Source organism: Condylura cristata, unplaced genomic scaffold (genome assembly GCF_000260355.1).
Source record: "Condylura cristata isolate star-nosed mole 26May11 unplaced genomic scaffold, ConCri1.0 scaffold00007, whole genome shotgun sequence".
In the NCBI taxonomy this organism is placed as follows: Eukaryota; Metazoa; Chordata; class Mammalia; order Eulipotyphla; family Talpidae; genus Condylura; species Condylura cristata.
In genome coordinates, this window is record NW_004567108.1 from 19874231 (window position 1) to 19900829 (window position 26599).

A 26599-nucleotide genomic window follows, 5' to 3' on the forward strand; every position below is an offset into this window, starting at 1 on the left:
GCTTTCTGCATAAGAGAAAATGTCCAATTTCAGGACTCTACATCTCAAAGGAAAACCAAGGTTTCAGGAAGACAAGGCATTCTAATCACACATTTTTTTTTTTTTTTTTTTTTAGAAAGAAGACCACTAAATATCTTCCCTAAGTTCTCTCCTTGTTCTTCTTCCCAACTTTAGGAGGAGAAAACCTATCTCCTTCTGATCTCACAAGAGTCTCCCTTCTTGCTAAAAATGCACACCAAGGAAACTTGCCATCTCTCTATACTACACCCACTATCTAGCTACTGCACTGCCAGGCTGGAGTAACACTGTCTTTGTTCCTTGCATTCACTCAAGACTCATGCCATGCAAAAGCACACAATGTATACTCCGCCCACACTGCTGAAAAAGATGAGGGTCTTCTCAAAATTTGCTTCAGTAGTTTCTGCTACTTCAGCCTGAGACAGGACTACAAGAGTAAAGCATCTCCCACCCCCAAATAAACATCTTTTTTTACAGTAACTTCCTATTGTCCCTTTAAAATGTTTTCTCCTTTTTAAGTTCTTTCAACAGCTTGCAAATAGGCAAATACAGGGTCAAAGTCACGTCAGACTTAGCAGCCAATGAGGTTTACTCTTCTACCAGTCAGGCTCCGCCTCTGCTTCCACGGTGGGATGGGCATGGTTGGCCTTGAGTCCCTGAGCCTATTCACCTGCGAACATTCTGTTCTCACAGGAAGACCTTTGTTGTTGGGTCTCTGCTCCTCTGAGCCACAACATGGGTGGAGCCAGGAAGGCTGCTTTGTCTGCTTCCTCACAAAGCTGTGGTCCTTAGTTGAAGATGCTGACGTGATGGGTTGGAACAACGAGGTAAAGGATTGAAAAGCAAGAGGAAGGGGCATGAGGCAGGAGAAGGCGCCCAGAAAATGCACTCCCAGCATGGCTGGGAGATTCAGAGCGGGCTTTATAGGCCCCATACCAACTGCACAGACTCAACATTCCTTCTTTAGAAGAGTCTCATTTCATGACTTTCCTTATGGTTCCCACCAAAAGTTAATCTTGTTTTTGGCTCTTATTTTCAGAATCCCAAGCTCCTGCAGCACGTGAATGAAGACTTGCCCTCTCAAGGTAAGAATCACCCTGCCAGGAAAATGCCTGGACATAATGGAAGTTCTCCTGCCTGGTGTAACTCCCAAATAGAGTGTTTTGAGATGATTTTGACCACGCTAACTTTTTATAGTTTTTGAGAGCATTTCTGTATGGGAAATATACTTAGTGAAAGCTTTATATCAGGCCCTATCTACTTTCTTCAGGCCTGAGGGGCAGAGGTCCCCAAGCTTTGTGTTTTATCATATAAAACAGTATTATGTCCCTCAGACAGCTGTTAGGATTGTGAAATTCAAAGTCTCCTAATTCCCAGGCCTGCAGGTGGCGCTACACGGAATCCTATAGGCTCTACAAGGCAGGTGTGGCCAATTCACTAACTTAGTGGTATCCACCTAGGAGAAATATTCATGTAAATTGACCAAAACTTTATGTTTTTGAAAAAAAGGTCAAATTCAAATATAGAGAGTGGTCCAGTGGACTTCCAGTATCCAGGGGCAACTTCAGTAATGATCAGCTGGTGGCTTTCTTGTCTTATAAACATATCTGTGGCACCCCACTCCCCAATTTATTTTATTTTGTTAGAATTTTGTGAATTTTTCGACAGTATTTGATTTCTCCTCTTTGATGTGGTCCATGTCGTTATCCCACCACCATGGCACCGGTGATCCATCACCATAGTCCTTTGTGCTCTTCCCTCCCCCGTTTTGATCCCTCTCCTACTTTTTCCTTGGGTCTATGGCTAGCTTGCACGTTTTGTCATCTTTTTTTTTTTTTTCCCTAACACTGTATTGGAGTTCTCTGTATGCATATAAGTGCAACTACTCGATATTTACCTTTTTTTCCCTACTGACTTGTTTCACTTAGCATAATTCCTTCTAGCTGCATCTGTATTGTCACAGATGCCATGCGTTTCTCTTTTTGATCACCGAGTAATATTCTGCTGTGTATACATAGCATAACTTCTTGATCCTTTCATCTGTTTTGAGGAATTTGAGTTATTTGCATGTAGTAGCTTTACTTCTTCCCAATTTACATTCCTTTTATGTTTTTGCCTATTTGTTCTAGCAAAATGACTTCCAGTGTTGTATAGAAAATCAGTGTTAAGAATGAAAACAACCTTGTTATGTTCCAGATCTTAATGGAAAGGCTTTCAGTTTTCTATCATTGAGAATGATGTTAGCTATGGATTTGTCATATATAGATTTTATTTACGTTAACACAAGTTCATTTTATCTCAGGTTTTTTTTTGATCCATAAATGGATGCTGAACTTTCTCCTGTGTTTTCTCAGCATTTATTGATATGATCATATGGCTTTGTGTTTCTTTTTGACGATCTGGTGAATTACATCAATTGATTTTTGGATGTTGAACGATCCTTGTGTCCCTGGAGTAAATCCCAGTTGATCATGGTGTATTATCCTTTTATACATTGTTGGATACAGATTGCTATGATTTTATTGAGGATTTTAGCATAAGTGTTCATTAAGGAGATTGTTTTGTAGTTACTGTTACTGGATAGCTCAGAGTGAACTTGGGCTGCCCGTCTGTGGATCCTCACACGACACTTGAAATGTAAATTTCTGCAGACACACACAAAAAGGGTAATGGGTTTATTTTAAAAAGGGGGAATGGAAAAGGAAACAACCCAGGGAAAGAAAGAGGGTTATAAAGTAACTGGAATACCTTACCAGCTTGGCTGACTTGGAACTCTAGTCACAAACTAACTGCTAGTCACAGGGTCTGAGAGCCGTTGCTCTATAGAGAGAGAGTGCTGATACCTCTCCAGAGCAACAGTTGGAAAACTGCTCTCTATTTATCTCCCAAAGTCCCAGAATGCCTGCTTAGCTCTGCCCTTAGGTCCTCGCAGTTCTCTCCTTGGTACTGTTGGGAATTGCAGTTTTCCAGTCACTGGAGTAGAGGGTGGAATCCAGAAAGCTGGAGTAAGGGTGGAGGTCTGCCAAATTCTGCAGAGTTCCTTTAGGGCATCCTTTCACTTTGAGTGTATTGTCTTTGTCTGTCTTTGGTATTAGTGTCATATTGACTTCTTAAAATGTACTTGGTTGTGGGCCCTCCCTGGTGGCGGAGCGGGTTAAAGCGCACCACTAAGAAGCTAAAGCCACTTCTGCATGAGTTTGATCCCCACCTGCCCCGGAGGTGACCACATGGCGCGGCAGACCTCTCCTGACCCGCCCGCTGCTCCCCTCAGCAGTGTGCTTCATCGACCTGCCTGTTCTGCTCCCCACTCTGTCTCTGGTGAAGCCTCTCACCGCCCCTGAGCCTCTGGCCTGTACCCCAGCTCTGTATGCATAAATAAATAAATCTTTTAAAAAAAAATGTACTTGGTTGTATTCCTTTCTCAATTTTTTGAAAGATTTTTAGTATGATAGGTATTAGTTCACCTTTGAATGCTTGGTAGAACTGCCTTGTGAAACCATCTGGTGCTGGGCTTTTGTCTTCTGGGAGGGTTTTGATTACTGTTTCAGTTTCCTTGCTTGTAATTGGTTTGTTCAAATTTTCTAATTTCTCTGTTCAGTCTTGTGTGGTTGTACATCTCATGTAGGTTATTGAATGCATTTGTATATAAATGTTTATAGTAATCTATCTTGGATATTTGCTGTGCTTGCTGTAATTTCTCCTCTTTCATGTATGATTCTACTTTTTCTATTTAAATCTGTGAGCCTGCATAGAGGGTTGTCTATTTTTATTTTTTCAAAGATCATATTTTGTTCCTTTGCTCTTTTAGACTATCTTTTAAGTTTTTATTTAAAAAATAAAAAAATCATTTCATTTTACTGGCTCTAGGTTTTTTTTTGTTGTTGTTGTTGTTCATTTTATAGTTCCTATAAATGGGGGATTAGGTTGTTTCAGTGGGCTTATTCTTGTTTCTTGGTATGGACCTGTATTGCTATACACTTTTTTCTTAACACTGCTTTTGCTGTGTTCTGTATGTTCTGGCAGATTGTATCCTCATTTTCATTTTTCTCGAGGTATTTTTTTGATTTTTTTTGTTTGATTTACACATTAACTCATTAGTTTTTTTTGTTTTTTTTTTTTGTTTGTTTGTTTACTCCATGTAATGGGGGGACTCCTTGCTTTTTTTCATAGTTAATTTCTAGCTTGATACCTTGGTTATCAGAGAAGATATTTGGTATGATTTTGATTTTGATGTATTTCTTGATATTTGTCTTGTGACCCAATATGTAGATGATTTGAAAAATGATCCATATGCATTTGAGAAAAATGTGTATTCATTATTTTGGGAGGTGCAGTGTCATACACACACACACACACATTATACTGATGTGGTCTAAAACTTTGCTTTGGACTGTTTACCTTTGTTTATTTTCTGTCTCATTGATCTATCCATTGGTGAGAGTGAGATGTTGAAGTCTCCTGCCATATATATAAATATATATATATATTTTCTCCAATGTTATTTTTCAGAGATCTAATGTATTTTGCTCCCCTATCATTTGTTAAATATATATTGATGAATATTATGTGTTCTGATATATTGTTCCCTTGATCATTTTATAGTGTCCATCTTTGTCCATTGTTACTTTTTTTTTTAAGATTTATTTTATTTGTACATACAGAACTGGGGTACAGGCAAGAGGCTCAGGGGTGGCGAGAGGCTTCACCAGAGACAGAGTGGGGAGCAGAAGACAGATCTAAGAAGTACACTGCTAAGGGGAGCAGCGGGCGGGTCAGGAGAGATCTGCCACGCCATGTGGTTACCTCCAGGGCAGGTGGGAATAGAACTCCTGCGGAAGTGGCTTCACTTCTCAGTGCAGTGCTTTAACCCGCTGCGCCACCAGGGAGGGCCCATTGTTACTTTTTTTTAAGCTGCAAGTCTATTTTATCTGGTAAGTATGGTTGTCCCTATCTTCTTTTGGGTGCCATTTGCTTATAGGGTTATTTTCCAACCCTTTACTTAAGATGGAGCATTTGGACCTGAAAAGAGAATGAAAACTTTCTTAGACAACAGCCATGTTGATTTTATCTTCCAGTTAGATTGATATATTGCAGGTGGGTGTGATAACTGCAACATTTTAATCAGGATAAAATGCTAATACATACTTTGCTTGATTCAAGCAATTACATTTAAATACTGCTCTTAACATTGTATCCATGGTATTTTGGGGGTGGTATGATCTTAGGGAAGGCAGTAAGATGTGACAGATACAACACAATATCCAAATTTGGGATCACATGTCAATTCAACTTGTGACTTTTTTGTAAAATCCAGTTTGGGGCCAATGACATGTATTGGACAAAATAACCACTGTGCCTTAAATTCTAGAGTTCTAGAAACTATTTTATCTGTATGAAGTTACAAAACAGTGATTTTCAACAAAATTTCTAAGGTTTTATGTATGTTTCCAGTGTGCTACCTCAAGTTAATCATTGTATAACTTCATTTTGTTACAATCAAGCTTAACACAATATTTTAGTGAGCCCCATCAAATAGATTCTTAAATGGTTTTTGGACAGAATTGGGTATAACTTGCTACAAATAAAACAGTAAGAAGATTAAGATGATATTAAATCAGTGCTAAAGAAACATGCTTTTCTTAAAAGGGTATTAAGACAATCATATTAAGATAGTAAACAGTTACTAAAACAGCATCGCGATCTGATCTAAGTTTGAAATGTATATGGTGAGATAACTGAATGGTTTCTTAACTATGATGATGAGAACTTGTTAAACTTAGTCATGACTGTTTTACATTTCTAAACGCCTTTTGAAAGTGTTGCATTGGGTCTCTAAAGCCTTTTTATGTACTACCGAATTATTCTGGCATTCATAGTCGTTTACAAATAAAAGAACTTTAAAATTTGCTGTAGAAGATAAGTCGAGCAGAATTGGAATAAATTCTAATGAAATTCTCTGAATGCAGTTATAAAATTAAAAATAAAAAATAAAAAAGCATATCTAGAAATAGGCCACTTTAAGTTCCCTTTTACTCAGTACAGATTTTCTGATTTTTTTTTTCCTGAATTTTCTGTCTCTCTAGAGCATCTTGGGACAAAATAATATATCCATTAAAAACAAGGGCTGATATAATTTTTTGTAAAGGTATTTTGAAAAATGTACATGCTGAAAAAATATCCAACTTACAGTCATATCCAGAGTTTGAGATTGTTTTCTTGATTATTAAGCACATCCTGATGTTACAAAATTCTTAAACTAAGTATTATCTGATTATTTTTAATTTTGTGAAATTAATAATATATATAAGGAAATTCATTCAGAAAAGGGAAGGTAAAATACATGGATGGAGTTGTGTAGCACCTCTTTGGCAGTTTGACATGAGGCTTGAAGCAAGTGCTTATACTAACTGTTTTTAAATGCAACCATTAGTGTTATTTGATTTTCCCCCAAGCAAACTAAGATGTGAAATTTAATAATCCATTCTGACAATTTTATAAAAATGGGCTGCCATGCTTAATTGATGGCAGGCCTCTTCTTCTGCCACCTCCAGGCAATCACTGTAAGTTACTGATACATAGTTCACAACCTCTATCCATCAGATCTTTGACTGCATCTGTGTTATTAACCTTTGTGTTGTGCTGAGGGTGGTATAACCCCAACTAAATGGCTGTCAAGTCAGTTATGCAGCTGGGCTTCTCGTGTTATCTTCCATTTTCACTTTGTCTCCCTAGATCATCTGAAGAGATAGGAACAAAGTGATACATTCAGTTTGTAATTTCTAGATTGTCTAGCTTTCCCGAGATAGTACCAGGAGGAAATAAAATTCTAAAATATTTGAGTTCTTGATTCAATAATGTTACAATAGTTAGATGCCCTTGAGTATTACAGACTCAGCATTTAACTTCAGTTCCAACTCTGTGCTTTTTTTCTTTTTAAAGATTTATTTATTTATGTATACAGAACTGGGGTATAGGCCAGCGGTACAGGGGGGTGAAAGGATTCACCAGAGACAGAGAGGGGAGCAGAAAAGGCCCACTAATGAAGTACACTGCTGAGGGGAGCAGTGGGCGAGACAGGAAAGGTCTACTGAGCCAGGTGGGTCATGTCCCTGGTGGGGGATCAAGCTTGTGCTGCAGTGGCTGTGTTGGGGGATCATATTCATGCTGCAGTGGCTGTGGATAGCTTCAAAGTGCTGTTCTTTAACCTGCTGCACCACCATGGTGGACACCCCTATTTCCATTCTTTCTTTTTCTGCAAGTGGCAATAGTTATACCTATTTTTGAGAAATAACACTAGACTTTGAGTAGTGAAGTTAATGGATATATGTGTTCATTTGATGTGATCCATATCTGAAACTTATATAATGTGATAGTGAAATGCTTCTCCAGTGAAAAAATCAAAAAAAGAAATAATGTTCCACTGAGGAAATAAATATACACAAAAAAGTCTTTGGAGAAGTTTAAACTGAGTCATCCTAAAATTCAATCCAATAAATATTTATTGGGTACCATTTACACTAAAAAATGCACAAACTTTGGCAGTACAAAGTTACACATAGTTTAGTCTGAGAAGAATACTGATTGAACAAGTACATATAATAACCTGAATACACAAATGAAATATATCATATAGTAATTCAGGCAAGAAATGCTTAGTAAACTCTATGTGTGTTATCTCCTTATCTGTGTAACTGTGATTTATTTAATTTAAAACATGTGTTTAGTTGTGATGATCCCATATATAACTGATTTTCTATAATAGAAAGGAGAAACATTTCAATTACCATCAAGATCTGCTCTATGTATTTTTCACTGTGCCAATCATACTGTTACTATTAAATAAGAGTAATAACATATAGTGTTTAATGTCATCATGGTTTTATATCTACCTTAAATAAAAATTGGCAGAATTTTTTGTGCATATATATATGTAATTTTACTTTTAATTGTCTAAAAATAATACCTTACATTGATTACTGACCATGCTTTCAAAGTAATACTGTCATCATTTAAATTTATATTTTTTTACCCACGTTTACTAGTCTCTTCTGTTTTCTGTACAGTAACTACCTCATGGAGCCCAACTATCAATGTTGGGAAATAAGATAGAAATTTACTTACTTTTATGTAAATGTCATTCTTGATATGTAAGATGCATGGCAAATGTCAATTTTAAAAAAAGAAGTTTAATTTTCCCTATAAAAAATGAGGAAAGAAATGTCTTTGCCTCCATTTTTAGATATTTATTTTAGAAACTTCTAAGTACTTTCTCTTCCTCTTTGAAAAGCTTGTAAATCTTTGTAAAGGTTAAGTCAACTTCTCGTCAGTCAGTCTGACAATCCAGGAATGTCTTCCTCTAGAAGCACTAACCATGTCTTTGAGAAGTAATCATCAAAGAATAAAGCATCTCAACTTCCCAGTTTCTGTTGGAGTATAAAAAACTAACCTTGGCCAAATTCTAAAACTATTTCCTGTTATAAAACTATGAATTAATTCAGTTTTAGGTAAATCCAATTATCTAATACAACTGATTGTTTAAATTACTAAGTAAGTTTAAGATGAGTTATATTTGACAAATAATGCTGTCAAATCCTCTTACTTGAACAAGTTATTGTTTTAATCGACAAGTATGAAATAGGTTGCATCTGCTTGATTATATAAAAGGATGACATTTCTTCTTATCTTTACAGTGTCTTAGTGGATTGGTTATAATGCTCATCATGTTCAAATTTAATGTTTATTGATTCGTAAAACTGTTTTCTTTCTTTCTTGCCTTTGTGGAAAGTTTCTCTAGTTTGACAGTTTTATTCATTGTATTTCCCCAAGGAAAATAAATGCAGACATCATTCAAAGCTATACACATTTAAAAAATATTGCTTGTTATTATTTAAATGAAAGTCTACATGTACAAAGGTATTAGGCTGAATCATTTGATACTATTGTTTGGTAAGTTATCACATTGGCCTTGGTAATAGCCCTACACCAAAAGTTTAAGCTCCATTTGATATACAAGAGGGATTATAAAGAATTTTGGGACAAAGATGGGATCAAGTAAAATGTTAGGAAAGCTCTGGCAAATGGCCTTAGGGCCAGGGTTGTGGAGCTATTTTTAGCTCACTGTTCTCTCTTCCTATGTCTTTCTTAGTGAGAATGATAGTGCAAAGAACTACAAGATCATAAGGTTCCAGTTCTAACATAAAAGTGTTATAGAGCAGTTTGTTTAGGATATCTCATCTTCTATCTTACATATTAAATTTAAGAAACAAACAAAAAAATGTATTTACAAACCTCATATGTCCTTTCGATGAAGGTGAGAGAGGACTTAGTGGTTAGGAGGCAGCCATACAAACATACTCTGTATTCCTTGCAATGTAGAAACTTGACAGTCGTTCTGACAAATTAGGGATGTTAGGAACCTATTAAAGTGAAACATTTACTTTGATAATTTTAGAAATGCTGATTTTAATTTTGAAAAAAATCTTTGAGCAAAAAAAAATGAGAAATCCAGACAGTTTTCTCCTATAGCCATGATTTAAAAACAGTATGTATTGTGTTTTAAAAATCTTAAGTGTACTTACTAAGGCATAAGTTCACACACTGAAAATATGACCTTTACATTTCAGCTTTTTCTGAAGCTTTCCATTACTTTTTCTATCAGTCTTAATATAAGTATGTAATAGTTTCTGTTATAACTAGCATCTTCTGGTTCTAAGATGCTCTGGACTAAGGAAATAAAACGAGTTTTCTGTAAAGCAAGATAATTTTTGAAATTCTTGCAAAGATTATGTGGGAGAAATGAAAACTATATCTATAATAACCTTAAATAATTTTGTGAATTACTAGAAATACATGGACTGCATTTTGAAGAACATGACAGGCTGGAATTCATTATAAAAGAGTTGCAAGGTATTTGGTGATTTACATTAGGTAAGAAGTGTGCAGTTAGTACAAAGTAATGATTTACTGTAACATTTGAGTATTATAAAATAGGAAGACTGGGAAGGGAGTAAATAAACAGTTGGTTATGAAAGGAGTCCCATAATTCAGTTTTTAGTAAACTTGTCACAATAGTGAAGATACCAAGTATATCATTGAAGATTATAAACTGAGGGTATAAGTAGTAATGATGGAGATATATAATATTCCTTGTTCTCTAGATGATATTTGATAAGCCAAGAAAATATGTTGTTCTTCTCTTGAAAGAAGAAATGCAATCCTTGCATTTTATGATGGGATTAGAATAAGCATTCCTGAAATACCTTGTACTCGTAAACCTGTGAACTATAAGAATTTGCAGCATTATAATCATAACATCAGTATAAATATGATCAATCCTAACTTAAAATTTATAGGTTTTAAAAAGCAAATTCCTAATAAAAATTATACCATGAAATGATTTTACAAAAAATAAAATGAAAAAAAACCTCAAAACTTGAAGGAAGCTGCATAAAGGATGTTGTAGATTTATATGTTGTAGACAAGATAAAATTAAAAAGTTCAGAGAGAAGGAGGTAATAAAGACAAAGTAAGAAGTGGCCAGACTGAGCCAAGACCGAGAACATGTGGGCACGCTGGAAATGCTCCTCCGTGGTTTGCGATTTAGCTGGGTATAGTCTGGTCAGAATCATGGGTCCCCAAAGATGTCCACCTCCTAATGCCTACGCCTTGTGACTGTCTTAGCTCACATGAAAAACAGGAAGTCCTTCCAAGTAAAGACTTTGTGGCTGGAGATCACCTGGGTCATGTGGTAGACCTGACTTCACCACGTAGATCTTATAGGCAGAGTATCTCCTGACTCTGATTAGACGGTATAGGGATGACAGAAGGTCAGAAAGAAACAATTTTGTGATTTTGAAAATGGATAAGGAACCACACGGCAAGAAATGTGGGTAGTCTCTAGAAAATGGAAAAGGCAAGCAACTAGATCTACTTTAACACCCCCCAAAGCAACGCAGCTCTGCAGAGATGGTTCATAACCAAGTGGGAAAGAGCTATGTCCCATTAGGCCTGTTGCTGCGGCTGCTGCTACCACTACTATACTGAGTCAAATAAAGAAAATGTGTTTAACTTGCTTTTATGTATGGCAGCTGGGTATTTGCAAATTAGATGAGCAGCAGTGCAGACTTCCATGTTCCTGTTACAATATGAGAAAGTAGTGATAGTTCCAAAAAGAGTTTGGGGCTGACATTTCAATCACATCTACACACTAAAAGTGTTTTCCAGTTAATACCTCAACTGTCCAAAGGTTATCTAAAATTCTAGTTACTTGAATTTTTATCAATGTTTCACTATTTATACTTAGTTTTTAGACTCTTTAGTCTTTATTTTGCAACTTATTTTTTCATTTAAAACAATTACAAACTGTAGACATTGTGATGTGATTAGGTACTAATCAGTTATTTTACTGGCTGAGACAAATACTCCCAGGTTAATCAGAAATGAAATTCTCAGTGCTTTTTTGAATTGCAATATGTATTTATGCAAAATTTGCTGGCCATAAAATTCTTCAAATGAATTAGACTTTGAAGTGAGCCTGAATAAATTTTCTCTGTGGTTTGTGTCATAGACTTGAAAGTGACAGTGAATGCATCCTGCATACCAACATGACACAGTGGATGGAAAATTTTATTTAAAAAGAATAAATGGAGGGTTTCTTTAGTACATAAATAATTAAAAGCTTCATCCATTTACAGCCAAAAGAGTGGATAAAAACTAGAGCAAACTTCTTAGATGATTAGTAAAAAAATCACACAAATTATCAAGACAGTATCTTTTATTCAACTGTGCCTGAAGCTTGTCTTACTCATTCTAGCTATTTTTTAAATACAGATAAAAAACATATACGGTATTTATTTGTATTATTTTTCCTTTTAAATTTGTAGTTATATTACAAAACAGTTTTGATACAAAACATAGATGCCTTTTATTATTTAATGTAAAACATAGCTATTACTTATAAACTTGTGAGTATTATAACATTGAGAACAAACTTTCATTTAATATGTGACTTTAAGTTGATCAATAACAGCTCTCTTTTGACATATAAACAGTGTCAGGGGTGTGCAGTCTGAATTATAAAGGGCAAAGTCTCCCGGAAGCTATGAAGGATTAAAAAATATCTCAGTTTGTGGCATTCTATTTGGTATCATATTACTTTGAGTTGCCTAAGGTTTCTTTTGGAAAAAAAGAGAATTGCAACCCATGCTTTCATGACCACTAATACCTGCAGGAATTGTATTAAATGGTCAATAGTAGCTATCTTTAAAGGCAGAAAATGACATTGAATGTGTGTACCTTGTGTTTTGTGACAATTCTTGGCAACAGAAATTTCCTTTGTACTTATATAAATTTGGACTTTTGCTTTACAATCAAAAGTGTTTTTTCAAGTCATATTTAAGGAAGCAAGGGTTTCCAGCCATAAACAATCACAGCTTTGAAAAAATATTTGTTTTTTCAATTTACTTATAGTTTGATTGGTCACAGCCCAAAATACATTTTCACATACATTGAATGTGGGAGATAATGATTAGACTCCAAGTAAAGTCTGCAAAAGAACTAAATATAACAAACAGAAATTGAACTATTTTATTTTTTAGATTTATTTATTTATACATAAAGAACTGGAGTACAGGCCACAGGTGGGGGGGGTGGGGCAGAATGAGAGAATTCACCAGAGACAGTAGGGAACAGAACAGGCAGATGTGCTGAAATACACTATTGAGAGGAGCAGTGGGCTGGTCAGGAGAGGTCTGCCACGCCCCTGAGTCAGCTCCCTGACAGGGGATCAAACTCAGGATTCAGTGGCTGCAGGTAGTTTCATACTGCTGTGCTTTAACCAGCTGTGCTACCAGGGAGACCACTGGACTATGATTTTAATAATGAAATATTTTAGAATTATAATTCAGGATTTCAGAATGCCTTTACCTATTTCCATTGATTATTCCATGCCATATGTTATAAAAAGTAGTATATAATCTGTGGAAGAACAAGTGTTTTCAAATAAAAATATATCTAGGTTTTGGCAAATTATTTGCCATCTCTGAATTCTTGTCTATACAGCAGGAATAATGATGATAACAATGAAGTTATCTAAGAAGTTTGCTCTAGTTTTTATCCACTCTTCTGGCTATCAGTAGATGAAAATTTTATTTACGATGATTCTTAATAACTTTTTTCGTTTTGTGTTGATTTTCTGAGCAAAACTCATTGGAAAACTTTGCTAAAAGATGTTTAAGAGCAAAATTGCCTTGAATGTTTTAGATGGTACAATGCTCTAAATATCTAGAGTTAATGTTCTGGATTTGGAAGGTTGCATTATTAATTTTCCCTTCCAGAATAGTTCCATCTCAAAGACCTCTCTCTCTCTTTTGTTTATTTATTTATTTTTATTTTTATTTTATTTTTTTAAGGATTTACTTATTTGTGCATACAGAACTGGGGTACAGACCAGAGGTGCATGGGCAGTGAGAGGATTTACCAGAGACAAGGTGGGGCGCAGAACAGGCAGACTGATGAAGTACACGGCTGAGGGGAGCAGTGGGTGGGTCAGGAGAGGTCTGCTGTGCCATGTGGATCCCCTTTGGGGCAGAGATTGAATCATGCTAAAATGGTTTTAGCTTCTTAGTGCTGTGCTTTAACTCGCTGTGCCACCAGGGAGGGCCCTCTTTTTTATTTTTTTTAAAGGGTTCAATCCACGAGTATATTTTTCACTCAGTTACCACCTCTTTTATTTCTATATTTTAAATGATTTATTTATTTGTACATACAAGAGTTCAAGTGCAGGCCAGAGTGCCGGTGGAAAGAGGATTCACCAGAGACAGAGTGGGGAGCAGTCCAGAGATCAAACTGTATTGTAGTGGCTGCTGATGGCTTCTTTGTGTTGAGATTTAACCCCTTGCACCATCAGAGAGGACCCTTTCTTCCTTTTATAAAAGGAAGGGGGGAAAGACAAAAACTCCTGAGTTTCATAAATTCAGCGTTCCTTTTCTGTAGTTCAGCCCACTTTAATATACTATGGATATTAAAGGTGGGGGAACTAGCACTAAGCCAGTTTTTGTGTAATAATGATATATCCTGTGATCTAGAGATCTCTTTATCCAATGTTAAAGAATTATTTAGCTGTGAGCCAGAATTTCATTTGCAAGTGAAAGCAAAGGTTTTATTTAAAGTTTCTAGGGGAGTTGGAAATCTGGAACAACAATCAGAAAAGGGTTATAAAGATGAGAAATAATACAAAGTGTCTATAGGAAGAGTTGCCTTTTGTATGTTAAAAGGGAAGGAAAGAGACATACAAAAGAGAAAGAGGTGTGCAAACTAATTCTGAAAAATGGATCCCATCTCTTGGAAGCTGACATCAAGTAGCATTTACCAGTCTTTGTGAAAAGACTTGACCATCCTGCATTCCCGATTTCCAGCTGTGGCGATCCAGGCTTGCTGAAGATGTGTGTGCAGTTGTAAGTTCAGCTACCAAGTAGTTAATCAGATAGATGCCCCTAAATTCTACTCTCCTTGTGGCCTCCTGACTTCATTTTGGCCATGTCCTTTATCATTACTTTTCAGTTATTCCATACCTACTGGATCACAAATAGAAATATGTACAATGGCCACTTGCCTTCTTTTCTAAGAGAACCTCGAATTTGTTTAACAGCAATGTGCTCATCCTCAATGGGCGATGTTTCTCTGTTAATTTGGAGGTAGGTTACATGTGGCCAAAAATATTAAAGGAGAAATTGCCACATTGATGGTATATATATATATATATATGAAAGATATTTAGCTTATGTGGGAAGGTGGGAAGGAGTGCTATATTAAAAGAACCTCTTTTCCCTCAGAATTACTGTATTTTTGATGTGTGAGGACACTGATGGGGGTGGGGGGGATACAGCAAACAGGTGACCCTCAGATGAGTTTGAAGTACAACCAATGGACTGAGGATGGGCAAGCAGAAGCATGGCAAAATGTACTATTCTAGATTATGTTCTTAAATGGCAGATCAGTCCTGAACTCAAGCCTCTGAATATTTTAAGTCTACAACATGATCATTAATATACAGAAACCTTATTTATGTGAGGTCAGGAAACTGGAAGTGAGTTCTTTCACACATGCAGTAAGTGCACACTGTGGAACCATTCTGAACCTTGCCAGGCACAGGGAAAGAGAGAAGCTTTGTTGTCACAGCAGCAGGAGGCTCCTTTTCCAGCAAGTTCAGCCAGTCCCACAATGGTGTAACCAGCCAATTGTGTTTTGAATTTGCAGTTTCCTCTTTTTTTTTTTTTTTTAACAACAGCCCCTCTGAAATCTATGTATTGATAAAATAATTTCTTCTTTTGTTCTAAGGGTGAGCGTGCGAGCTTCTCACCAGGCTGCATTTTCCTAACTGGTTTTTTGTAGGTTGTTTCTCAATAAATAAATTGTGCTGAAATAACTGCTTATTAATTTGTGGTCAAATACAATAAATGCTATCTACAGTATAAACTCCCATTTTCATTTGCTTAAAACTACACAATTTTTTTTTTTCAAGTTACGTTTTACTGTAACATTACTTAAGCTTCAGGTGTGCATCATTGAGCATAGGTAGCTATATATACGAAGTTAAGTTTGCCACTAAAAACATTCTGAGTAATACAGCTCTACCTCTGACAATGAAGATTAAATGAAATGAGATAAAGTGACTAAAATGAACCCTCGTAGTGGCTTGGCTTAAAAAAATTTATGCTGCTGTGCTGCCTGTGGAGAATGTCCCTGATCAAAGACATACTGGATGTGTGTATAGCTGTTTCTGTAATAGGCTGGGATTCTGACTTGGTTTTTGAGGGCTTATGAAAGGGGTAGTTAAAAGCACAAGGAGAGGAGTGATAGGACACATTTTTCAATGACAAGAGCATTAGGGTAAAATACAAAACTGTAAAAATTTAATTAGTGTGATTACTCTCAAATATGAGTTCATTCTACTCTTAATTATTTAGTTCAAAAGTTTTATTTATGAGTTGTATTTGTCAATCTGCATTAGGATTTTTAATAGAAAATTTCATTTATTTATTATGTTAACATTATCATACTTTATTTAAAAGCATTTTATTTAACATATTTTATGTAAAAAATTGTTTTTGCTAAAATCAAAGTTAATAAGAAAATGGTGTATTTACATTTTAGCAAGTCATTTTAAACTTTGAATTCTCATATCTGTTTCTGTTACATCCAAGCTATCATGTTGGTTTGATTGAAGTAAATAAAGAAGCTTTAGCTTTATATAGCTGTGTACATAGAAAAAGAAGAATCTTGCAAAAATCTTTTAAGATGACATTCATTATTTTTGGAACTATTGCAAATATTGTCCAGTTACATTTTCTTAAATGTCAGTAATAATGTAGAATCTGAATCCATAGAAGTAAATATTTCATAGTAACAAATGTGAAATTCATGATCTATCTGTCTTGTACCTGTGTTTTTTGCCCATCCATAATTTTAGAACTTCATATACTGGCTATTTACAAACTATTGGTAAACTGAGTAATCAATATTATCCAAAAATTTAAAAAATAATTATAATTTTTTTTCAGTCACTGGTGGTATCATTAGCATATTGTTTAAATATTGGCAGACTGTCAACTTCATGTGGATGGGAGACTTACATTTCCCCAAATTCTCATTTTTTCTTGATTACTTGAAGTTTATCATTACAACAAATATTGTCAGTTGTTTTCTTTGAAATGTCCAGTCCACTTCATTAATTTTTGAAAAATAAGTCTGTCAAAACATGTCTGAAATAATTACAGTATGGCTGTCAGTTGTGTTTTCCAGTAAAGTGTTAGCACAATAATAAGGCAGCTCATACGTCAGACAAATGTTTTTAGTCCAGCCTGCCATTATATTTCAGAATGTAGTTGGATGACTTAAGTCTATCTCTCACTTTGTCATGTAGAAATTTAAGGAGGTATGCATGCAAGGGTTGAGTTTAATTTAAATTAATCATTTCACTATGTTATAAAGACTGTTACATAAAACTTAAGTATTTTTCCCTTTAAAAAAATTGTTAGTACATGCAAAAAACAATACAACCAGTTGCTGTTGCTGTACACTACTGATAAAATTTTGTGTTGCTTAATTTATGTTAAAATGACAGCAGTTTTATCATTGTCTTTGAACCATTAATGTACATGTCAACTCTGAAAAAAACAAATTCTATTAGTATTTCTATGAGATAGCTCGGACCTCGTGGTTTTCAGGGCTGTCTGGGCTCCACAGACTACACTTTGAGAACAGCTAAGGTAGGGAATGAGAGGGTGTGAAGGGAATAATATTAGTGTATTGCAATTTAATTGCTAATTTATGCAGATTGAAGACCTCAGATAAACTTCATTACAAAGAGGGCTATTTATTTGAGCTCATGTCTCATTTATCTCAGTCATTCCCACTTTATGGCCTTACTGATAGGTTGTGTTTAGGCATCTTCCATTTGGACGGATGCTACTGGAATGGATTTGAGATTTGTGAATCTTAATTAATGATTCAGGTTATCTGGGTCTCCTGCTTCGTAAGAGTAGAAACCAAGAAGGTTTTGGTTTTCATCAAATTGTCAAAGCAGAGTGTCAATAAAATGCAAAATCAGATTGTTACCAAAGCATCATCTTTTCTTGTGTTAGTCCTTTTCTGTTGCCAGGTTTAGGGAGCTGCTGCATATTTCTCTTTAGGTTCTCAGATTGTTACATCTGAAGCAGGCAGGGTTTGGTTTTATTTTTTATTCTTTTTTTTTTTTTTTTGTCATTTGCTTTCTAGAAAAGGAAATAATTTTTGTTGATGCAACTATTTAATCTTGCTTTGTGAAATAAAGCTCAGTATCACACGAAGTGAAAACATTTTTGTGATCAGCAGTTACTGACTGGAACAAAGCTATTACTTTTTTTTTTTTTAGGTTTATTTATTCATACAGAACTGGGGTACAGGGCAGAGATGCGGAGGTTGAGAGGACCCACCAGAGACAGAGTGGGGAGCAGAACAGGCAGATCGAGGAGGTACACTGCTGAAGGGAGCAGTGGGTGGGTCAGGAGAGATCTGCCGCACCATGTGGATCTCCTCCAGGGTAGGCAGGGACGGAACTTATGCGGAAGTGGTTTAAGCTTCTCAGTGCTGTGCTTTAACCCACTGCGCCATCAGGGAGGGCTCATAAAGCTATTACTTTTATATACTTATGATAGTAGTTTTGGTTTATGAACTGCTGAAATTTTTTTTCTTAACCACACGTTGAAACTCATACCAACCTATAAGAACACTGCTTGGTATAGCAATAAGAGTTAAAATTTAACTTCTAGAGGTTAGAGAATGCCACTTACTTAAAGCATGATGTGTTTTACTAAGGTATTCCAATCTTTGTAGACTCCTAATAATAATGAGGTACTAATCTTTATACTGGTTCTGGTTATTATTTAACTTTCATATTTAAATCTATTTCATTTTCTCATATCTGCTATATTGTAATTTTATTTTTTTCTGAAATAGTTGTATGAGTAAAACATATATAACATTGACTTTTCTCATAATAGTCTGTTCAAATTCTCATGTTATGTTTTTTTTTTTTTTTGCTAATGACAATTTAACACATAGTGTCCAGTGGTGTGACTCTGACAGTCTATGATTCCCACAGATAAGTGATTCTTGAAACAGAAGCAGGTATTGGTATTTTGGGGCTAATTGGTAGAATGGATAATGTAAACGCAATAGGATTACAAAGAACAGTAGGAATATTAAACTATGGGATGTGAAATTCTAGACACCAAACACATGATGATTTTTATTTGTGAGAATTAGTAGAGAACATGTTCATTTTAAAAATTAAGCGATAAAACTATTATAATATTTTAAAAAATAAACAATGTATACTGAAGGTTACTGCATAATTTTCTGCATTTCACCTTGAAGAAGAATGAGTAATTCTTTTTAAGAACAGTTTATTTATTTAGAGATTCACATTTGCTTACAAAAGAAAAAGTGTAAGACTAAATAAATGTCTTTTTATTATTTAAAGGGTTTTATTTCAAAGATAAATTATCTCTGTCAATAGTGACACTGGGCGAACACGATATGGAATAATATATAGTTTTTAGCTTTAGGTATATTAATGTTCTTACTGTGAGTAAGGTGACCAGTGATCACGTATTATGGAATGAATATGTAAATGCTCAATAGAGAGCTCTGTTACTCTCAATTCTACTCATATTGGCTATTGTAGTAAATACTAAATATATTAATAGACTATGTATACACTTACATCTTCAACATGTAGTTTCTGCCTTTTTTCCATATTTGCTCAGAGGCCACAGTATTCTGTGGCTCATAAATCATGTCTCCTGAAAGAAACATAGAAGGATGCTAATCTTATGAAGAATACATTTTTTTATGGCTTGGTATATCTCCAGTATAGCAAAATATATTTCAGTCTTTTAATTTGAAATTATTTTGGAATTTAGAAAGAGATGTTAAAAGTAAATCTTAACAATTTATCTGACCTCTTATTTGTTGCTAATTCTCTGTATTGGTACAAACTTCTCCTTAGTACTGCTTTTGCTGTACCCCATAAGTTCTGGAAGCCTGAGTTCTCATTGGCATTTGTCTCAATCACACTCACTCTATGGCCTTACTGGTAGGTATTGTGATTTAGGCATCTTCCATTTGGAAGGATGCTACTGGAATGGGAATGAGATTTGTGAATCTTAACCCATGATTAAGGTTATCTGGGTTTCCTGCTATAGTTGAGAGTAAAAACCAAGAAGGTTTTGGTTTTCATCAAATCATCAAAGCAGAGTGTTAATAAAATGCAAATTCAGATTGTTATCAAAGTTTCATTTTTTTTTGGTATTAGTCCTTTTCTGTTATCTGTTTTTCCTTAGAATAAATTTTAAAGTCTTGTTTTTTGCTGTTCTGTGAGGAGTCTGGAGACTGATAACCAGTGAGGGGGTAGTAGGAAAGAGGACTGGGGCAAAGGCATCAAAGGATCACGTCTAGTAGACTCAGGAATTTGACGTTCCTGTTGTAACACATTTATTTATTTATTTATCATAGTGTTTTAGATATCTCAATCTGGGGTAGAGGGTTACAGATATTTCAGATATCAAAGACTAAATTCAGTATTAGTATCTTCTGTAAGAAAGTCCATTTGCTCTGACCTAATTAATTCACAGTTCTTCGTGTAATTGTCCCAGATGCAAGCCAGTAGTTTTCATTCTGTGTCTACACCTCTGTAGGTCTCTGCAAATGCACCCTCCATCCTAGGTGACTGCACACCCTTTTAGGATCCCTAATGTTGTTTTGTACCAACACAGTGACTGTTGAGGGATATAAACCACAGCCGCTCATTCCTGAGCTATCCTGCCACATTATTACTTTAAACAAAGTTTACTTGGAGTTTTTCCTACCATATTCATTAGGGCCAATGTTCCTGTAGTATAGGCTGAAAATCTGTTTTTCCTGTAGCGTTTTTTGACTTATTTTTGCACAAGTATTTTGTGTGTGTCTGGAGGAGGTGAGCCCAACATCTTCATACCCCAGCCATCTTGCAGGACTCTCCTTACTGATAGTTTCTATTATAACATTAAGATACTCTTTGCCTTTTAAACTTATTACACTAGTGCCAATGGTTTTGATGTTGATAGCGTTTCAACTTTGAAGCACTTTTTTTCTATTATACTTTCTGCAAAAATTTGTTTCAGGTTAATGAGTATGTTGGAATTTTAAGATGGCAGTTACATCTACTCTGGAATCAAGATTTCATTTATATTATACAATCAAAACAAATAAAACAAAACATTAGATGTTGTACTATAGAACCGTAAGCCTCATTTAGCAAAATAGGTTTTAGCTCTTTACTAAACTAAAAATCTTCAGTTTTTGTCAATGAAATAATACATACTTGTTATAAATATCTCAAAATGGATAGTAATAGCTCGAAATGTATACTAAAGTATGTATTTTTAATTTATAATTTTCCTTTAAGTTTTTTTGGAAAAAGTCATTGAAAATGCTTGTCAACATATAAATCTACTACTCCAAGTTATTGATCAAATTATACCTGAAAAACAGAGATAGCTAGCATTATCAAAAAATTAGAAATACTGCAAAGGTAAGCCTAACTTTATTTATTTAAAGCTTGATGGAATGCTATTAATTTACAGAATGAATTTGTAATGTATCATAAATTTGCAAGAAAAATAAATATAGAAGAGTGCTCAAATGAAGTAAAAAAGGAAAGAGAATATTAAAGGCTATGTTTACATTTTAAATTCACCTCATAATTAAAGGAGTGGGAAAACTGCAGAGCATACATTGACATTTTTTTAATCATCAGAAACTCATTTTTGAATACACAGAATTTTATAAATATATTGCATCATGCTCTACAGCATTTTTGGTAGCTGTGTTTATGGCCTGTGTTGAAAACTCAAGTATATGTGCCATTACTGCTCTTCTGTTTTAGAGGCAGGCTCTACTTTCTACCTTTCTGAATGTGGCCTTGGGTTTTGCGTTGACCAATGGAATGTGACAGAAATTTTGCTGTGCAACTTCTGAGATAATTGAGAGAAACATGCACTATTTTGTAATGTAGAAGTCAAAAGGGGGAAGATCTAGCTTGCTCTAGTCTCACTGAGCATAAAGGATACCTGGAGAGAGGCTTAGATATTCTAGCTATTAATAGTAAAACCCAACTCGGTGAGCTTCTCTTTCAGCTGGATGCAACAGCAGGGATTATGAATGAAAACAGCACAGGGATGGACCAAAGATTTATCTGAAACTACTGGTTTTTGGGATAGCTTCTTCTGCAGTAATGTACACATGAGGGAAAAACAGGCACTTTGATTGTTCATTTCACCAATCTTCAAAAGTATGTGTGTCATAAGTGATTTGATGAATAATCCAATACTGTATGTGGGTTTCTAGGGTAATTGAAACTAACAGAAATATCAACCTGTATTTACATCTTATATGTGTAAAGGCACATTACAACATCATTCTGCTCAGGGATCAACTAAATTTTCTAGAACAAAGAATTCAATTTTTAGAGTTAACTGTTATCTATTTAAAGCAACAATTTGAGAAGAATTGACAACTGTGATTTTCATCAATTAATTCTATATTTCTGTTTCTTATTTGGTTAAAAAGTTTCGAGACAGATAGTTGTCAAGTTTGTTAATTGTTCTTTTCTGTTTCTGTGTTACAGTCCAGTGAAGTTCCTTTGAATTTGTTGCCAGGATTTTACTTCCTTTAATGAGCACATGTGTAATTGAATGTAAGTGAACAGATTACTGAAAATATTTTGCTAAATGTGGAAACTATTTTAAGATGATTAAAACAACTATTATCAGAGTTTTACATTGTAATACTAAATTAAAATAATAGTTTATTCATATTAATAGTAATAAGAATATAATCTTAAATAAGTGAAATTAATATATCTCTGTGATTCTGGAAGTCACAATCCAAAGTCAAAAGTGATGAGGGAACAGATGAGTCTTTATCACTAAACAAATGAGATAAATCCATTGCATTTATCAAATGGTATTATATTTATGTGGTGAGAAGTCTCTGCCACTGACTTCTGGGTGTGGCAGTTTATTCATTCATTGTTTGTATGATAATTTATTATCTTTTAACATAAGCATCAAGTAAATAAGGAAGAGAAAAGTACTTGCCAGGTATTCAATTATTCAGTGTAAGAAAATTTACTGACAAAGAGATGACACTAGAAATCTATAATGTCATCAATTTGAAAAATTATTAAATGTCAGTCATAAACTTTGGTTTTGTTCCTTATGGGTATTATAATATCTCATCTGTATTTCCATCTATATGACAAATATTATCTTTTTATTTATAGTTGTCATTTAATATTACTTGTTTTAAGTTTTTACTCAGGAATTCAGGAAATTTAAAATAATGAAGAGTAGAGCTTCAGATATACAATTATTAGTCTCCTAAATTACTTATGAAAAGTTTATAAATTATTAACAACTTCAATTACTTTTTTATGATATTCTTTAGGGTACTTTAAAACACTAGATATTTCAAAATTATGTGTCAGTTATCAGTGGAGAATGAAAATAAATTTTGAAAGATATATGTGAAATTTTTTTGTTAAAATAATTTGCATTGATGGCATAAATAGTTAAAAAAATCTGTTTAGTCTCATAAAAACTATCAATATTATATTTTATTTCATTTCACCTCATAGTTTATAATATATTTACATATATTTACATATGATTAGGTTAAATAACACCATGGATTTTATGCAGCCATCAAGGTTTCTCTCAAAAGTTTATAGCATTAAAATGTGAAAAAGAACAGCTGAGAATTACAGGTTTATTATATTCATTTAGTTTCTATGAGGTACATCTAATAGTACATAGCACACACCTGCTATATGATTGAGGTAGTGTTTATTTTATCCTAATTTAGTTCATATTGTCAATTCAAAATTCATTATAAACTCACTAATTTTGTGGATAAAGTATTCTGTATATTTTTTGTCACTTTGGAAAATTGTATTTTAAAATATTTCACTATGTAAGATTTTATATGCTTTTCTCACACTGACTTAGCAAAATATTTTAAGCAGTTTAATCATTACTTTGCATTCTCATTACTAATGAGATTGTAGTCAATCGATTGTATATACTGTGCTCTAGATCACATATATATATTTAATATAGTGCTTTATCAATCATTAAAACTTTACAGAGTACAATAAATATGAGATGAGAAAAAAAAAATGTTCAAACTGTAAACCTCCATAGAATATAATGCATCAGGTATCTGAAGGCTGAGATAGGGCAAGGAAGAATAGAGAGATCTCTCTAGCTTGAGAGCAAAACTTACTCCAGTGATGAAAATAGCTCAAATGCAGGCTTTTGAGTAGAAAGGAATTTCCCAAAGTTTGAACACTGGTAGCTAGCTTTCATAATTAAATCATTGAAACCAGGTTTACAGAATTCTATGAGTAACACTATTTAAGATTATTAAGAAATGTCATATCATCCGTAGCTGGAAGATCACTTAATCTGACTCTCTAAGGACCATTTGGCCACTGGATAAATATTATTTTTAGATATAAGTTTCCTTATCTGTAAAGTCTTTCACTTAGTGATCTTTTTTTCAATTTTTAATATATAACTCCTTATTGACAACTCTTTCACCTTAAATTCAGGTTATTAAATCATATTTAAGAAAGCAATTTAATTAAAAATCCCTTATTAAATGGGGTTAATGTAAAATAAAGATTTAATATAACAGAGAAACTATTATTACATATATTTTTGAACATCCCTACTATGCTGCTAAAAAGGTATTGTGCTTCTTCTTATTTACACCTAACATTATTTGGACATTGAAATAAAAATTTCATTTTAGAAAGAAGAAATGTAAAATGACAAAACTGTCCCATTATTTATATTATTGAGCCACCAGCTATAAAGCAATGATAGGAGCTATTGGAACTGGTAATTGTGGATAGAGTGCAAGGCAGAAACTTAATATATATATTTCACATGGAAAATTATATCACTTTATGATTTTTATTTATAAGTTGTGATCTTGATAGTAAACTCCTGCAAAAGATAGATTCAAAGTACAAGAAAAAAAAAATAAGATTTGCCATCCTTAAGTATTTGTTCACAAAGGAGGTGAAAAATCAGCTTCTTGAGACTTTATGATAATGTGTATTGTTGATGCTCTGCCGATATTTATTGAATCAGTGGGAAAAAATACTGTACTTCATTGGCCCAATCTAAAGGGCTAGTGTTTCAGGAGCATGATCAAATAAAGGCCTTGAAAAAAAAAAACCCTCACTTTGGGTTTTAGTAGGTGGGTTTCTGAAGGAGAATACATCAGAACAACAAGTTGATAACAAAGAAAAATGAATACATAAACTTAAATGGAAAAGATGCTGAAGGGAATTGTGGCTGCCATGCATTCATTCATTGTAAATGGACATGTATGATTCTTTATTTTGAATTTATTTATTTTGAAAAAATGCAAAATGTATGTACTTAAGATCATGGAAAAAATGCATTTGTTAATTTATTTTTGTCCATTTCAAAAATCTCTTGAAAGTTGGGCCTGCTGATGGCATTTGTCATCAATAGTATCCTATTTCACAATAAAAATTTTTGTAATGTAGAAATGCAGAAATGTGTAAAAAATATAAATGCTGAATAGAGAAGAATTTATTAAATGATCTGGATCATGTCATATAGTTTCAGGAAACACCCATGTCAAATTTTTGATGATGAATTGGTAATCTTATATCATGAATAATATAAATAATATTTTAGCACTTAAATATGCATGGAATGATGAGACAAGTAGTATTTGCAACTTACTAGTAGTATCTTTATATTGCTGGAATGTCATGTCCAGCTATCAGGAAAATAATAGAGCAATGTAGATTAATATAATTATATTAATAGATTATAATATAATATAAATTAATAGATTAATATATTATTGAAAGAAGACATTTTAAAAAATCAATGCAATGATCTATGCAAAATGTGAAGAAAATCTGATATAAATTTGTGTCAGAAAGTTGAAGAGGTGAAATAGAAGAGGTAAAAAAGTGTCATGTAAGAAACTGGATCTTTAGGATGTGGTGGTAATTGGAAATGTGAGATATTTTTACATTTTATGTTTTAACTGCCTTATTGATCCTTAAATAAATATGATGGCAAGAGTTATTAGGACAAAAATATCCTTGTGAGTTTATATACTATTTATTTACATATATATGTATATACATACACATATACATATATTCACAAATATATAAAAATGTATGTGTATAAATATACATATACATTCATAAATATAAATATTTATCATAAATATACATATATATTCATCATTTATACATCTATTTTATTAAATTTTTCACTTTCATACAGCTTGATTAGTAGAGAAGCCGTAATATACAATATTTTTAAAATAATAACTAAAATAAAATATTAAAATCAATCAATATGGATTTATTTCAATATGAAAGTTAAGTACATGAATGATTTTGTGATATGCAAACATTTCTAAATTATCCCCATAATCTTGAGAACATACTTTAAAAATGCCAACAAACATTTTTGATTTTAGTTTATTAATATGAAAAGATAAAATACAATTCTTTTCTGGAAGAGTATGGAGATATTTTAGCCCCTCATAAAAACAAATCCACGGCAGCTTTTCTTTTTCATTTTTAAAGTGTTTTTGTTTGAAGTATGCATCTTTTTTAATTTCCCCATCTGTGTCCACTTTCACAATATAGCTAATTAAATTTTTTGTTTTTTTATGTACTGTAAATGCAGCTGTAGTGTGCTGGTTACTAAAAATGGTTGAACTAATGTAAGTTATGTTAAAACTTGTTTGATTACAGATTTGTTCATTGCAATCAGGAAATAGCCATTCCTTCTTGGGGAAAAAAGGAAATGATTTATATTTTTTTTTTCAAAATACTTATTGTTCAATAATAATTTTTGCTGGGCATAGACCTACTAGCTTTTTTTAATTAAAAATAAAAAAATACATAGTTTAGTAATTCAAAGAATAT